The following is an 18,423-nucleotide window of genomic DNA, read 5'->3' as shown; positions in this document are numbered from 1 at the left end:
CCGATTTATGACGACTGACTAATTGAACAAATCAAATCAGTCCAGGCCCGGCCGAGCACATACATTTGTCATCACTAAATCATCGAGGGGCCCACAGATATCGCTTTTATCCCGAAGGTAAAAGGAATGGATAAACTTCGACTCATATGGCTTGTTCTACTACTTGTTGAATCATACACAAAAGCACGTTTTATAACATCGAGTTACCAATGCGTTTTCGTGAAATCAGTGTACAACCAACTCATAGTAACAACTCATATCTCTAGGTTTGAAGAATATAAGATATTATCGTCTCATGATCACTCGTGATAAAATCCATGAAGTGATTCAAATGAGCGCGGGTTGAATCCAATACTCAGAACTTATGAGCACTCATGAGTGTTGTAGCACCTTTTTGCTATGTCCAACATCTTAGACATCTACAAGCCAACTCATGACAGTCTTGATTCATATCTACTTCCAACATATGACCGACTGTGGATGGTTTGAATAACTTAGTCATTCGGGAAGAATGACCTAGTTTATTCTGGAAGTCAAAACATGCAAAATGAAACACAAGAATAATTGAATCTAGTATGGTATCAAAACCTATGAATATAAATAGAACACTTTTTTATTTATCACCATACTGATTACTCATTATTCATTGTTTCGTTTTTATCAACTTTATACTTGAATTAAAAACAATGCTTGTCCCATGCTCCAAGCATGTACACTATGTTTTTTTTCTAAACAATAGTTTTGCCATACACCAAGTAAGCACTCTATGTTTGTCTATGATCTTTACTTTGTGAACTAGATCGATTGAACATAATTTTCAATGATTCTCTTTTCACACTCCCAAATCCTTATCGAAAATGTAAGAATTCCAAATTCCTATCATTTACCGAAATCTGTTAGATTTTAAACTTATATGCATTGATCCTCTTGTAATGATTATGCACAAAGTCACAAAGACTTGTCAACAAACATTACAGAGCATTCCAATGGAGATCAACTCCATGGAAACATCCTTCTTGCATTTAGTTTTTCTAATCTTACACAGGTTGAATAACTTCCAACTATGAACCATTTCCATATTCCCATTTTGACTGTCACTTCTGAACAAGAGTTGCCTCTTTTCAGAATATGTCAAAATGGTCCTCTCCAAAATTTAACACTATACTTCCAACTGTCCCTGAGCAACCAATCTTTGGTAAACCTTAGATTGTTCTCGACAATTGCTTAATCATTTTAGTCATATACAATTCTAGATTTTTCCCCCTTAATGCCCAGAGCATTTGGAAAATTTAGAAAGGACGAATATTATAGCACATGCAATCGATCCTATATCCGAAGCATATGGAACACGATTCATGATGTCTCACATAAAGACATGATACTAGACCAGTCTTTTTGCTATAATATTTCTATGTCTGTTTGCCAAATTCTCATAATTCAGATTATGAAAAGGGATGCCGTAATCGTAATCGAATTTTAGAACGCAAATAATGGACTCACATATAGAATTTCCTTATGTTGAGCCATTCCAACACAAAATTCATATATATATCCTTGACTAAAGATGATTAAAACCTCAATCTAAGCTTTTAGAATTGAAATGAAGTATAATTTCCTCTCCCTTAATTATAGCAAAACAACTTTTTCCCAATTGAAACTTTTGTTTTCTATAATTAACATTGTTATCTTGCAATACTTACCATAATTATCATGCTCCCACTAACATGAAAATTATAAGCATAACACTTATGCTCCCACTAGCTTTGACATGTATCCAAAAATTAGCTGAACTTCTAGAAATCAATACTTTATTGACTTTCTTTCCAAAGTTCAGATTTCTGATACGAGATTGCTTTGATAAGACTTTATCAAAAACATACACCTTATCTTAGATAGCTCACAGGTGTGTCTAAACAATTTTAGAACTATGAAAAGGGATGTCGTAATCATAGTCTCGATTGTTTCGACTTTTTCCATTTCTCATAAGTCCATGTTAGTGTGCCGGTTAACCACGCATGCTCCACTAACGACTTTGATATTTCAAAGATCACAATTGCTATCTTACTTAAAAATTACTTGGTGGAAGTGTTTCCTTACCATCATTTTCATGAATCGGAGAGAAACCTTATGACCCTTAGATTTTATGGTGTATGTGTTCTTATCCACGTGAATTTGTCAAAACCATAATCACAAGACTAGGTTAGTGACAAATCCAAACTCATATGGATTGAACTTGTGCAATCTTAACTTCTCGCCACCTAGCAGTACAGGGCCTGCAATTGCTTCCAAGTAGTTATCCAAACAATTGAGAACATGTAGAACTCAAATGTATAGCCAAATTTACTGGAATGGGCACAAAAATGTCAACACAATAGGTTATAAACCTCTAGTCGTGTGCTAGTGACGAAATACAGGTTTTTACTCTTGATTAGTTCTTGAAACTATTTCAGGATCTTTTTCACTCCCACTGTCTTCTTGACCTATAAGACTTTCTTGTCAAATATTCAAGAGATAGTGTGGATTCTAATCAAGACAAACACTTCACACAATTGGCCTTACTTAGTCTTTGTTTTATCCAAAACATCACAACTTACCAATTTCAAATGTACAAGAGTAGGACACTTTTACTTCTTACAACTGACAAGTGTTTTAAACCTTTCTTTAAGATATGTCACTCAACTTACAATCTTGGAGTATGACTCTAAGGCTTGTTCTGGAACGAAGTATGACTCATCGTCTTGATTTAACCATTTCAACAATTCATGACTCCTCTTCTTAGCCATAAGAATGCACTAAGATTTCCTTAGAGGACTAATTGTGATATGATTTCTAAATCGTTAAGATTATCACAAAACCTGATACTAAAGTACTCTCCCATCTTTTCAGATTTGAGAAACTTTTATCTTTCTGCCTAATTTCATTCTTCTCATTCGTTCTGCCATACATCGAAACTTTTCCAATGCTACAGAATTATACTTAAACTTTTAAGTATAACCATATTTACTAAACTTTAGTAAATCATGACGAATAGTCTTATCGATATTTTGTGGTGGACTTGATCAGTGCACCAGAATGTGTACTCGATCCCTTAGTCCTTCACTTGACTCACATATACATGTGAACAAGGAATTAATCTGAATTTTCCAAAGATAAAAAAAATCTCATTCATCATACTATACGACTTGCATGATCTCCAAGTTTCTATCCAACTGAAACCTTGGGTGATGAGAATCTTTCCTTATTTGGTAAATTAAACATTACCACAAATGAAAGAAACAAATCCATTTTTCATTATTGCTATCAATGGAATCATATAAGAAACAATTTTTCCACAAATGCCATTGTAAGGATACTTTGAATAAATAAAAATCAAAAAATTTCCTTTAATTTTAAAACTTTGTGGAAAAACTTATCCTTACAGTGCAAAAGCATATGAAAAACTTGTTGTTATCTATTCCTAAGCAATATATCATAACTCCTAAGCAACAGCTCAAAATTCTGATCACTGAACCATGCGATCGAGATCCATCTTTGCGATCAGAATCAGCATATACTTCCTTTAAGTTTCTTCATTTTTCTTTGATTCTTAATACATCAACATGTGACCTAGTCACATCATGTAATAAGAATCTCAGAATAGAAACTTAACAGAGTTAGATAGTGGACTTTACCTGAAGTTGAGTCAAAATTCTTGACTTGATCAACCTTATGATCTTTCAGGTAAATAGGCAGCTTCGTAATCAATGCCCCTTTCCTTTGGCAATAGAAACATATGGACTCTTTGGTAATGATACATGGGACTATCTCAGACTTAGTCTTTCTCTTTACCATTTGGTCAACCGAGTTGACTATGGTGGATCCCTTTCCATTGGGAAGAGAAAGTTTTTACTGGGTATCCAATGTTACCATTGTCAATGTCCATTGAAGGTTTGGGAAGTTGATCTACTAATCAAATTTGCTCTATCAGTGCTCCAAATCATTGTTGATTCAGTAGCACAAAGCAAATAGATAAGATCATTAAGGGTCAGTTCATAGTCTATTTCATAGTAGTCCCAAAGGAACTAACTATGTGAATTAGAAAGTGATTGAACATCCGACTTTCTTAAGACTTTGACACCTAACTCTCCCGGCATGTCAATATGTGACTTCATCTCCAAGATGTGAGCACACATAGACCTTGCTTTCCAATAGGTCTTGAGTGACCTTGAACTTGTGGGTTAGGGAGAATAATTGGAGGAGGTGGAGGAAGTAAAGTTCCAAGAGATTTGGGAAGATCATAGATGTCTGAGCTAGACATCTTTTGGGAGATATTCAAGATAGTTGAAATATTAATGCTAGGACCCAACACAATATTTTATAACTTGGATGAGGAATGTCGTAATCTAAGCTATAGAATATTTGAAGGTAGGTGAATGACGATTTACCAATTTCCACCATGAAAAACGAAATAATTTATTGGGTTTTAATTGGATTTGAAACTCCTAGATCGTTTGAGATTCATTGAATTTTTCAATGGCATGTTTCAATCTCGAGTGTGCCCTTCAGGTTTTGTGACTGGGATGCCGAGGATCACAAAACAAGGTGTGAAGTAACCATGCAAATTACTTGGTACTCTTAAATGTTTATCACCCAACCCATGTGTCGGTTAACCACACATGCTCCACCGGCCTATGATAAACTTTAAGAAACCCTTTGCCTACTTTGTTAAAACCAGTTAGTGTCTCGGTTAACCGCACACGCTCCACTAACAGCTCAAACAAAGTGCAAAGTGTAATTTCATTGATCAGCACCTTATTCACATTTTCCTAAGTAACTAAGATTGGGAATTAATAAGTGTTTAGTTACTTAGCATTTATCATTAATGCTTTTAATGAAGGGAGAATTATAGTCCTTATCCTACCCGTTCGGCTAACGACCCTCCACCAGTCAAGGAAGCGGTGGCTAAGAGTGGACACCCATTAAACTGCCATTTTATAGGCAGTAACCTTATACCCCCCCTTATAGACCGGCTTCGTGAATGAGGCCTACTAATGGTAAAACGACTTGATCTTATACATATATATATATATATATATATATATATATATATATATATATATTATTAAACTTATAATATTATAAAGTATAAGGGTTGATTTTTAATTTTTAAAAATCTAGGGGTTGGAACTAAAGTTTATTAGATAACTTTACATGTTCCAAAACTTGAGGGCAAGTTTTGTAACTTTACAAAACCTTTCAATTCATAACTTATGAGTTATTAAAATGAAGACTCTTCATTTTGGTAACTTATGTGTTATTTTAATGGATTTAATACAAAGTGACTTTTGGTTATCCATAACTTGAGGACAAGTTATGGACTCCATTAAAACACATAAAGATCATGAATTCAGCATTAAACAAGTTTTAACAAGTAATTCCTATGATCTAACAAGAACTCATAAGAACATGAATAATCATATCAAATTTTCAAGAACATATCAACACATATAATCATGCAATTTTGATATTAGCCATTGTAAATGGATTAGAACAACCATTACACCATCTAAAATACGTTTTATAACACCAAAACAGTTTAGGGTAATGTTTCTAGTCCATTTCCAGCAGCAAAAGTCGAAAATCTGCACTCTGACTGACCAACTCGTCGAGTGCACGAACTGACTCGCCGAGTTGGTTGATTTTAAGCTTGGACTCGTCGAGTCCCCCCATGGACTCGACGAGTCCCCTGTGAGACAGCATGAAATTCAACTTTTTTCACTATTTTGCATCAAGTATTAAACAAACAAGCCTAGTCTCTGATACCACTGATGGGTTTTGAGCATTCTAACACTCCTAAGTGTACATGCAACCCTAAATACCTTGGATCTATGTTTTCTCTATTATACATGGAAATATGATTATTCCAAGGTATTACCCTATCTATCATACAAGATACTTGGGTAATAAAACTAGTTAGAAGACATACCTTTTATGTAGCTTGATTCCTTGATGCTTAAGAGCCGAGTGCCCCAAGTGTGACACCTCAAATGGTCCACACAACATCAAATTCACTTGGAATAACTTAGAGAGAAATGAACATTTCTTGAAATCGGCTAGCCATCACCATTTCTTCATAGTCTCACATGGTTGCCAATTTTGGGAAGAATAAGATGCTTATATAGTGTGTCACAATTAGGGTTACACCATGTAAACCCTAATTGGCATGGCCTTTCATTTCCATGATCCATGGGTACAAAAACACCATGGAGCATCCATGGAGCATCCTATGGGTTTTAGCCCAACTTCATAATCCATGGAGTATTAGCCCACTATATAAGTATGGATGATTTACACAATCAACCCATATATTTAATTAGTCTCCTTTTGATCACTTAATTAATTCCAAATTAATTCTTGATCAATACTAATTAAATAATCTTATTAATATATTAGAACATATAATATATTACCAAACCTTAAGTGTTATTTCTCTCATTTTAGTCTATCCAAATGCATGATGCCATGCAACCCAAATGGACCATGCCGAGTCGGGTCAAGTACATACCAAATATAGTTATGGACTTAGACACTAATCCAACATATACGTACACCTATACCTGTTATACGACTATTCCCACACCCAACCCATACCATCCACCTCACCAGATGTCCATAACCACACTCCCATACGTACCAACCCTTACCATATATAACCTATATCACCAATCACACACAAACCTATCCCACAAATACCTAAACGTATACCAACTATATGACTATTCCTACAAGCCCACGTTGTAACCTACCAACTTACCCCACCTCCAACCCACCTACACCTCCATACCACACACCCTACACATTCTATTCCCACACCAACCACCTAACACCTTTCTTCTACTCATACTTCACCCTTCAAGTTTGAGTATATATATATATATATATATAAAGAGAGAGAGAGAGAGAGAGAGATAGAGAGAGAGAGAGAGTATACTCCAAATTTAAGTTTATGTATTTTGAGGTTATTTAATTAGATTTACATTCTAAAATTTTCTAGTTGTTCCAGATATATTCAAAACTTCACTAACAACCCATCCACTTACTCCACGCCAACGCACATACTCTTACCCACCTCACCGATATACCACCCAACCTAAAATTCACACCCACAAACACCCCCACCCATCAGGCAAACTCAAAAGAGGTTACCAACTAATCTCCAATACCACCATTAAGGCCCATGCCATAGAATTATCAAATACGGGTTAAACAAAATGGGACAAATGTGATATATTTGGTCTTTTCTCTATCTTAGTGGCGGTGACGTTTTTAGCCTTGATTGGTTTGATCTTAATACCCTTGAAATAGATGGTTTGATCTAAATACCACTTCAACCACTACCACCATCGTCTTCATAATTAGTCAACCACCACCTCCTCCATTCCCCCTTTACTACCATAGCTAGCATCACCACCTTTTCTGACGTCACCACTTCCACCACCTCCATCGCAACCATCGCCTCCACCACCTATAATCTAAGTAATCGTTTTCTTGGGGCATATGGAATTTTTTGTAACATATATATATATATATATATATATATATATATATATATATATATATACATTTACATATATACATATACCCACAAACAAATTTAATTTTATTTACAAATTATAATGCACGGTACAATACTCACACACACACACACACACACACATATATATATATATATATATATATATATTGCTAAAAGTGACTCTGCATTTGGATCATGTTCATGGAGCATTTGGAGCACTTGGAACTAAATGGAGTACTTGGGGTTCATGGAACATGTGGCAAAGGAACGGATCAAGTGCGAAAGGAACGGATCGTACAGAAGAGGGTTTGGAGCAACTGGAAGTGGTTTGGAGTACATTGGAGTGATATGGAGCAACAAGGGAACCTTGTTGCGCCATATGTTGAAGGGATGGGCCATGAAGGATACTGTTGTGCCAAGGGAATTCCTTTTGCGCCATTATGCTCCCTATTGCACCATTAGGGGTTCCTCTTGCGCCATGAGGTATTGAGCCATGGAGTATGCTCTTGCGCTATGCATGGCCTTGTTGTGCCATGTATGTTCTTTTTACACCAAGGTGGTGTTTTTGCTCCAATCTTGATGTTCTTGTGCCACACTTGAAGCCTGTTGCGCCATCTTATACTTGTTGTGCCATCATGGTACAAGTTGGACCATCTTGGTCCTTAACAAGCCAAGTATGCTATGAAGTCTTCTATGATGCTCAAGATTGTTCAAGGATGCTCAGAAGTTGGTATTGCTCGAGGATTACACTATGTTGTGCTACCATGATGTTTGTTGGTCCATTAGTGTTCATGATGCGCCACTTATACGTGATGTTGCTCCACTATGGCACAAGGTGCTCCATCATGTGTGTTTCTGATGCTCATGGGTTGTATGACATGGATAAATGTTCCAGAAGATGTTGTCTGGCGGATTATGATTGGTTGACACCTTTCGTGGGCCTATTGGCCAATGGACTTGGCTCATTAGTGTTTTAGGTCTGATCCCTCAAGTATAAATAGGGATGCATGCTAGGACATTTTTTATCTTGAATTATAGAGTGATAGGCGAACTTCTGTGTAATTGTTCTTGTAACCTCTGTTTGAGTGCCCTGAAATAAAAGAATACTCCCATCCTTTCTCATGGATGTAGGTCACCTTGACTGAATCACGTAAATTTTGTGTCTTGTGTGCTTATAGTTTTGCTAGTTATCCGCTTTACTTCCTAACAAGTGGTATCAGAGCTGCTGTTTGTATTCATGTGATTGAAGATGTCTACTCACAGGTTTGATTTGGAGAAGTTTAATGGTTCAAAAGACTTCACTTTATGGAAGGTGAAGATGAGGTCTCTTCTGGTTCAACAAGGATGTGCAATGGCACTGAAGGAGAAGCAAAACTGCCAAAGGACATGGAGGCTGATAAGAAGGTGGACATTCTGATAAAGGCACATAGTGTCATTCAGTTGATCTTAACAGATGAAGTATTGAGGGTGGTCGTGGATCAAACAACTTCTTCTGGGCTCTAGGATAAACTTTGTGACAAGTACCAAAACAACTCACTAACGAACAGGTTGTATCAGAAGCAAAGGTTGTATACTCTCAGAATGTCTGAAAGTACCCAGATGAAAGATCACCTGGATAATTTCAATCGCATCATCTTGGATCTACAAGGTGTTGACGTAAATATTAAAGATGAAGATCAGGTGCTTATTCTTTTATGTTCTCTTCCTAACTCATATGAGAATTTGGTTGATACCATGCTTTATGGTGATGTACTGACTGTGAGTACACCAAGTTGTACTGATGCTTGGGTCTTGGATTCTGGAGCATCCTATCACATGACATATAATTATGACTGGTTCGACTCCTTCAAAGAGTGGGACTGCACAGTCAAGATGGGTGATGATTGGGTGAGCGGTATCAAAGACAGTGGCACGGTGTAGATCAATATGCACGATGGCATGGCCAGGAAGTTATATTGTTAGTACATTCCAGAACTTCGGAAGAATCTAATATCTCTTGGCACATTGGCTAAGAATGGGACGAGATACACTAGTGAAGGTGACTGGGTCAAAGTGACCAAAGGCTCTCTGGTTATAATGAAAGGGAAGATGAATCGTGGAGGGATGTATAACCTAGAAGGCAGTACGGTCATGGGAACAGTGGATATCTCCCAATCCTTGAATGAAGGTGATGACAAGATGGAGTTGTGGCATCGTAGGTTGGTGCACATGAGCGAGAAGGGCATGCCAGTTCTAAGTAAACAAGGACTAGTTAGTGGAGAGGCTACTGGAAAGATAAAGTTTTGTGAAGCTTGCGTTAAGGGAAAGCATCACAAAGTGTAGTTCGGTACCGGTCAACACACAAGCAAGGAAATCTTGGAGTATGTTCACTCAGATCTATAGGGTCCTGCACCAGTGAAGTCTCAAGGAGGATGCTCATACTTTGTGAAGTTCATTGATGACTATTCAAGGAAGGTTATGTTGTACTTTCTGAAGACCAAACATAATGTTTTTGGGAAGTTCAAGGAGTGGAAGACCATGGTTGAGAAAAGGAATGGAAAACATGTTAAGACTCTGAGGACTGACAATGGGTTGGAATTCTGCAATGCTCCATTTGATAATTTCTGCAAGGCAGAAGGTATAGTGAGGCACTGCAACGTATGACACACACCACAACAAAATGGAGTGGCAGAACGGATGAACCAAACACTCATGTAGCGTGCAAGGTACATGCAGATATTTGCTAACTTATCCATGCAATTTTGGGCGGAAGCAGTTAACACTACTTGCTATCTCGAAAACAGATCACCATCATCTACTATTGACTTGACGAATCCTCAAGATGTATGGTCCGGGAAACCCTCTGACTATTATGGTTTACGTATATTTGTATGCCCCACATATGATCATGTGAATGATGGTAAACTTGAGCCAAGGGAAATGAAGTGCATATTTTTATGATATGAGACAGGAGTAAAAGGTCATCGACTGTGGTGTACAGAAGAAGGAAGAGCTCCTAAATTTATTATGAGCAGAGATGCGACCTTCGATGAATCTGCCATGGGTAACCAGGGAGGAGGTGATACAAGTCAAGCAGGGAACAAAGATCAGGGTGCTAGCCAGAAGGTGGAGTTTTCATCTCAAACTCCAGACAGAGTTGTGATAAGTGACAAAGACCTAGGCGGCAGTAAATAGCCTGGACAAGATGAAACCCAAGAGCAACCCATGGGATCTTTGTCCAGTGGTGCTGATGTCGGGAAGGATGATGGGTCCAAATCTGTAGCAAAGAGAAGATCGAAGAGGGTCATTTGACAACCTAATAGATATGTGGGATGTGTGAATTCAGGTGAACTTGACTCCATTGCTTTTGCTTTAGCAACTAGAGAAGACATTGACACTGAGGAGCCTCGATCGTATAAAGAGGTTGTAGTGAGTAAAGAAGCAAATCACTGGTTGATGGTCATGAAAGAAAAAATGAAGTCTTTAGAGAAGAATGAAACATGGGATCTTGTTCCATTACCAAAGGGAGCAAAGCCAGTAGGATGCAAATGGATCTTTAAGAAAAAGGAAGGGATACCAGGAGTTGAACCAGCTAGGTTCAAGGCAAGGTTGGTGATGAAAGGCTTTTCTCAGAAAGAAGGAATTGATTATCACGAGGTGATCTCACCGGCCGTGAAGCATAAGACAGTTCGGGTTCTTTTGGCCATGGTGGGTGCATTTGATCTGGAGCTTGAACATATTGATGTGAAAACCGTATTTATTCATGGGAACTTAGAAGAAAAGATTTATATGTCCCATCCAGAAGGTTTCCTTCATTCTAAGAAGGATCATGTATGTTTGCTGAAGAAATCCCTGTATGGTTTGAAGCAGTCTCCAAGACAATGGTACAAGAGATTTGATTCATTCATGATCTCGAATGGCTACGCTCGGAACTAGTTTGATAATTGTGTCTACTCAAAGGAATTGTCAATAGAGTCCTACATATATCTATTGCTATATGTTGATGATATGATCTTCGCAGCCAAAGACATGGCTCGAATAAATGAATTGAGGGTGACCCTAAAGAATGAGTTCGAAATGAAGGATTTGGGAGCAGCAAAGAAGATACTTGGAATGGAGCTACTAAGGGATAGAAAAGCAGGGCGGTTGTGTATTTCTCAATAGAAGTACATTGAGAAAGTTATGTAATCCTTCAATTGTGATCAGTCCAAGCCAATTGTAACTCCTTTGGCGGCTCACTTTAAACTTGGTACAAACACTATACCCACTATTAATGAAAAAGGAAGTATATGAGTAGGGTTCTATACTCAAGTGTTGTTGGAAGTCTCATGTATGCTATGGTCTGTACCAAACCTGATTTGGATCATGCAGTTAGTGTGGTTAGCAGGTTTATGAGTAATCTAGGGAAGACTCATTGGGAAGATGTAAAGTGGATCTTGCGATACTTGAAGGGAACGACAGATGTTTGCTTGGTGTATGGAGAAAATCCGAAGAGTGACTTAATGGGATATGCTGACTCTGATTACGGTGGTGACTTTTTGAAGTGCAGGTCAAGGACATGCTACATATTTACTTTATTCGGATGTGCCATATGTTGGAAGTCAACGTTACAAGATATCGTTGCTTTTTCCATAACTGAACCAAGTACATGTCCATGACGGAAGGAATAAAGGAGGAAATATGGTTGCAAGGGCTTAACTAGAGTCTTGGTGTGAAGGTGGAGAATCTTGTCTTGTATTGTGACAGTCAAAGTGGTTTGAGTCTTGCAAAGAACCCTGTGTATCACGAGAAGATGAAGCACATTGATGTTAGGATGAATTTCATTCGGGATATTCTAGAAGGAGACAAGTTTTCAATATTGAAGATTGATACCAAGGTCAACCCAGCAGATATGCTGTCAAAGTCATTGCCCACAGAGAAGTTCAAGCTTTGCTTGGACTCAGTTGATGTTCGCAAGAGATAGGTCCCTTCGGGGACGAATGGCAGGAAGGGAAAGGAAGTTCTTGTTTGAGGCAGAGTTCATAGAATGCTCAAGTCAAGGTGGAGATTGTTAAATGTGACTTGAGCATTTAGATCATGTTCATGGAGAATTTGGAGCACTTGGAACTAAATGGAGCACTTGGGGTTCATGGAGCATGTGACAAAGGACTGGATCATTTTAGAAAGGAATGGATCATCTGACAAAGGAACGAATCAATTTCCAAAGGAACGGATCATACAGAAGGGGGTTTGGAGCAACTGGAAGAGGTTTGGAGCACTTGGGAGTGATATGGAGCAACAAGGGAACCTTGTTGCACCATATGTTGAGGTGATGAGCCAAGAAGGATGTTGTTCCGCCAAGGGAATTCCTTCTTGCGACATTATGCTCCCTCTTCCACCATGAGGGGTTCCTCTTGCGCCATGAGGATCCCTCTTGTGCCATGATGTATTCGTGTTGAGCCATGGAGTATGCTCTTACGCCACACATGGCCTTGTTGTGCCATGTATGTTCATGTTGCGCCAAGGTGGTGTTGTTGCTCCAATCTTGATGTTCTTGTGCCACACTTGAAGCCTGTTGCGCCATCCATACACTTGTTGCGCCATCATGGTGCAAGTTGGGCCATATTGGTCCTTGATAAGCCAAGTATGCTATGAAGTCCTCTATGATTCTCAAGATTGTTCAAGGATGATCAGAAGTTGGTATTGCTCAAGGATTACACCATGTGGTGCCACCATGATGGTTGTTGGGCTACTATTGTTCATGATGCGCCAATTATACATCATGTTGCTTCACTATGGCCCAAAGTGCTCCATCATGTCTGTTTCGGATGCTCATGGGTTGTATGACATGGATGAATGTTCCAAAAGATGTTGCATGGCGGATTATGATTGGTTGACACATTTCATGGGCCTATGGGCCAATGGACTTGGCCCATTAGGTTTTTAGGTCTGGTCCCTCATGTATAAATAGGGATACATGCTAGGTCATTTTGTATCTTGAATTCTAGAGTGATAGGCGAATCTTTGTGTAATTGTACTTGTAAGCTCTGTTTGAGAGCTTTAAAATAAAAAAAAATACTCCCCTCCTGCACGTGGACGTAGGTCACCTTGACTGAACCACGTAAATACTATGTCTTGTGTGCTTATAGTTTTTGCTAGTTATCCGCTTTACTTCCACACACACACACACACACACACACACATATATATATATATATATATATATATATATATATATATATATATATATATATATATATATATATATATATATATATATATCAAAATTTTCAAAAAGAATATATTCAAAAAATTCCAAATTGAAGACTCGTCAAAAATTTCAAATATATTCAAAAAAAATTAAAATTGAAGGTGTCAATCCTGTATATTGAAAATGTCACTCACATCCCGCTCATGTTTCCAAATTCCTATTACCCCCAACATAATCTGAACCGCTAGGGTTCATTCTTTCGTTTTTCTCTCATGGGGTCACCGTTACCTCTCCATCCCTCTACCTCGGCTCCGCCACATCGCGACTTAGCCCATATCGTCTTCGTGTTTCCCCTACCCCCTGTCCATCCTCTGTTGGCAGCTTAAAAATAATATGAACGACTTCTCTTCATGATCCTAATATTCACTATTTCATGGAGAAAAAAAAATATAAAACAGTCAATCTGGGCATATGGTGCCAAGTCAGATCACGAGTCAAGATGAGATGGAATCGAGAATTCAAGGATCGATGCCATCATGTTCCTTCCGTCACCTGTTAGAAACATTTTTTAGATAGTTTCTCATGAAACAACCCCATATTCCCATTGGTGTTTTCTTTATTTTGTATTTTGGTTCTCATCTCGATGGTACAAGAGTTTAGAACCCTATAATCGAGTGTAAAGTTAATCCCTAAACATGTTTAATTTTATATTGCTGATTAGGTGATCCTCTGGTTGATAAGTTAAGAGTTGATCTTCCATGTTCAAGGTGATTGCTATTTCATCCTCCATGTTTAAATTTGATGTTTTTGATAAGTGGGATAACAAATTTGTTTTCAATTGTAATTAAGAAGTGGATATGAAATTGTTGAGGTATTTCTTTTTGTTTTTAGGTTTGATTACCAACAATCACTACAATCAATTGGTATTGATTTCATATGAGGTTGCTAAAGATCTAAATCATGTTTAAGGGAAGTGGCAATACTGTAGATGGAGAGAAATATATCTTCTAATTATGCTTTATATCTTCTAAGTATGTTCTAAATCCTTAAATCTCTTCTTATAACGCTTTAATTTGGTCTGACTGTCAAGAAAAGAAATGTGGAATGTTGTTTCTTTCGTTAAGCAAGTCAATGTTACTACTCATTAATTTATATTACTTCAGTACCATGCAAAAAGTCGTAAATGCCCTTTTGGTAATAGATCAAAACATGACATGCAGTTGTCATATACTGGTGGAAGGTTTATCATTGCAAGTACCTTATATTTTCTATCCTTCAAACTCTTGATTTCCGTCCTATATCATTAATTTTGACGTTTTTTTGCAGTTTTTGCATTTGGAATTAGATGTGTTACTTTGAGACCACAACTCCTCACTGGCCCCTTCATAACTAGTTTTCTTCTTCTCTACATGTTTTTCTATTATAAGTAAAGCTATGAAATTTATTTCTTGTGTATATGTGGTCTTTGCACATCAAATTTGCTTTCATTCAAAATTATAAATTGGCATTCATGTTTTTAGATTTTATGTAAAAAAAATGTTGTTGTTCTCATGCTTTTCCTTGAACTTATCAGTTTAGGTTTGTTTGGATTTACTTTTAAAGTTATTACTGGTAATTGTGAGCAGTCAACTTACGGTAATTGCGAAAATTTGAGTGTGATTATTAATTTTTTGAGCATTGAGGATTAAAATAATGATGTCTTGTGATCATATAGTTATTAAGCTTTATTTATTATCATGTCATGTAATAGTTGGATAATTGATATAACGTTTCTTCAAGTGTTTGGAGTTTTTTGGGTTTGTCTGAAATTGGTATGTTGATTCTGATTACAAGACGAAACGACGTAGGAAAAAGTCGCGCATATGCTCTAAAACTTTTTGTATTTGTTTTCACCTGTGAATCTTGTTAATTCTCATGTTTGATTACTCTTTTCTATAAGGCTTGTATGATCACCAACAACGTGTGTTTTTTCTGTTGTAAGTGCAGGAATGACTATGAGAAGAGAATTGACTAGAAACTGGAATGATTGTGACACATCTAGCAATATGAAGATCAAGACTGATGATGTGGGACATTGTTCCATTGGGTAAAGTTTGAAAAAGAGGTAATGGCTCAAAGAAATTCATATTTGCCTAAAAAACCATATGGTTCATTGATTTTTAAGACCAAAATAATTTAAGTTGGAGATGCAAGTAAGAAGTTGAAGCCATCTTTAGGAAACATCTTTATCTTCATTGAGCAAATTAAATATGAGATTATGTTTATCATTTTCATCCATATCTTTATAAAGCTTATTTTGATCTTCATAGTGGTTTATAATATTTATGATTATATACTCTGTGGGTGCAATACTTCTCTTCAGATGATTATAGTCCAAGTTTTGGTTTATGATGTTTTTGCTTTATTTTCCATATTTTAATACTTGCAATTAGTACAATTTTTATCTTTTGGTATTTTAATGATAAGTTTAATGAAAGGATTTGGATTTCAATTATTAATAATATCGAATTCTAAATTTCGATATTGTTTCATATTGTTGGGTTTTGGTTATTTTCGTTTATATTCTTTTGATGTGTCTATAATATAGAAAAAGTAACAATAAAATCTGACTTACTGTCACTGAATGTTAAACAATAATCACATCTCAAAATTATCATGTGGTATTATTATAAATTTGGGCATGTTATATAGTTTTTCAATGTATCTAAAATTATATAATGGTCACTTTACATCATTTTTAACATGTGACTAAAAGTATAACAATAGTCATGATCTAAACTAATTATGCGTCTACAAGTGTTTTAAAATCATGTTTTTCTAAAGTTTTTGTGACGATAACTTAAACAATAACAACATAAAAAATGACGTGGCAAATAAATACCACATTTCACTAAATTCAATAATTATGTGACTAAAAATTCATGTATTGTCTAGTTTAGATAATATTTTATGTCAGAAAATATAATAATGACTTGTTAATATGCAAATTATGTGACAATACGGAAGAAAATAGTCATGTTCATCTACATTATGTGTGTTGACAGAACACTAATGTCTATGGTTTAAATTACTTTCTATGATCATAGTAGAAACAATAGTCACACTTACAATGACTATTATGTCTATAATTTAGTTACAACTATTTTGTGATTTATTCTCTATGTCGAAATGATATAAAATAGTCATAGTTGCAACGTTTTATATGTCGGAATGATAACATCGGTCATGATAAGTAATAAAAACATGGTCATAAACTAATATTAAATCCGTAATTTTAATAAATTTTGTGCCTTTATAATACTTATGATCACGTTTCACTTAATTGAGTGTCTCTATAAGATAGGCAATATTCACCCCAATTGATTGTTTTTGTGACTAATTATTAGCAAATCGCCACTTATGAAATCAATTACATGTGACCATTTTGCGAACATAGTCATGTTCTCCGTAATTATATGTCTGGAAAAGATACTCAATAGTCTTAACAAACTTTAAACCGTGTGACTATTATTAGTAAAATGCCACACTAAAACAACATGCATGTCATAAGTTGGTGATATATAGTCACTACAATTACTAAATAAATGTGTCTACTAACAGTTTAACGCTACAATATTGGATAGAATGATTGATTATAGCAACAAAATTCCCTACTCAATAACCACACTTTTATAATACGACGACATGTTTTCATATCATACTGACACTAAATTTTAAAGTGACCATAAGACCCATACAATGGCATTACCTTCCGTCACACTTTCAGTGAAAAAACAAAATTTCACAATATGCATATGGTCACACTTTTATGGTGTGTTTGTAGGTCATTTTTGTACTAGTGGTTGTAAGAGCTCAAAATAGTGTATGCGAGTTCACTATTGAAGCCTTTAGGAGTTGTTTTTCAAAGGAAGAAGATCAAGGGTAAATAAAAGAAGCATTTCTTTTATATTGACGCAAAGGAAATATATTTTATAGGAAATTGTACAAATCTGTTATTCAGAGTTGCAAAGTGTATGAAAAATTCAAATGTAGATAGACTGGAGATTCACAAACACATTTGCAGGTACTTGGATATAAGGAAGACAATCATGGAAGCGGTAAAGTCACTACTAATTATTTGAAGACTTGAATAATCTTCGCAAAGGGGAGAATGTAGAGTTCATAAATTGTGAAGATTTTGTATTGTAATATCAATGGTAGTGTTGCTGTCAATATTGAAGTTTATGTAACTTCGATATATCTATGTATTTCTAGGAGCATATTGTTTGCGTACTTAATGTTGAATTCTCCTAGTATATTTTTAGTCTGTAGATAGCACTACAAATAGTGTTGCAACATAGTTTATAAGAACAACTTTTACACTCGATATTTTTGCCTTCCAGACTAACAAGAGCTTAAATAGATTTATTTACTTGTGTTTATCTTTCTGATTGAAATCAATAATTAATTGAATTCTTGACTCTTCACTCACGCCGCACTATGGGTATCCCGCATCAACTATAGGATAAAATAATCGGGTTTCCCTAAATTTAGAGGCACCTCAAAATAAATCAAAAGCACCCCCGTATTCCATTCAGGGGATGCGCCGCATCCTACTGGATGCAACAAGTATTTTTTGACTTAATTCATTAAGTGAAGGCTTCCAACTCTCAAATATGGATCTAAATGATTTATAAATGGATAAAGTTACCAATTTTAT

General features: G+C 36.2%; 1 long non-coding RNA gene across 1 annotated transcript; it reads left to right on the top strand.

Moving 5' to 3' along the window:
* The first annotated feature begins 13,908 nt into the window (after positions 1-13,908).
* Positions 13,909-17,616, top strand: LOC145140926 (uncharacterized). The gene is made up of 4 exons (XR_013722352.1): positions 13,909-14,491; positions 14,616-14,755; positions 15,711-15,828; positions 17,548-17,616. It is a non-coding gene; the product is annotated as an uncharacterized LOC145140926 (long non-coding RNA).
* The last annotated feature ends 807 nt before the right edge of the window (positions 17,617-18,423 follow it).

The sequence above is a fragment of the Lactuca virosa genome, chromosome 9, assembly GCF_052849685.1.
Source record: "Lactuca virosa cultivar CGN04683 chromosome 9, Lactuca_virosa_CGN04683_v6, whole genome shotgun sequence".
NCBI lineage: Eukaryota > Viridiplantae > Streptophyta > Magnoliopsida > Asterales > Asteraceae > Lactuca > Lactuca virosa.
Note: the sequence above shows the minus strand (reverse complement) of the source record. Positions and strands in the feature narration are given on the sequence as shown.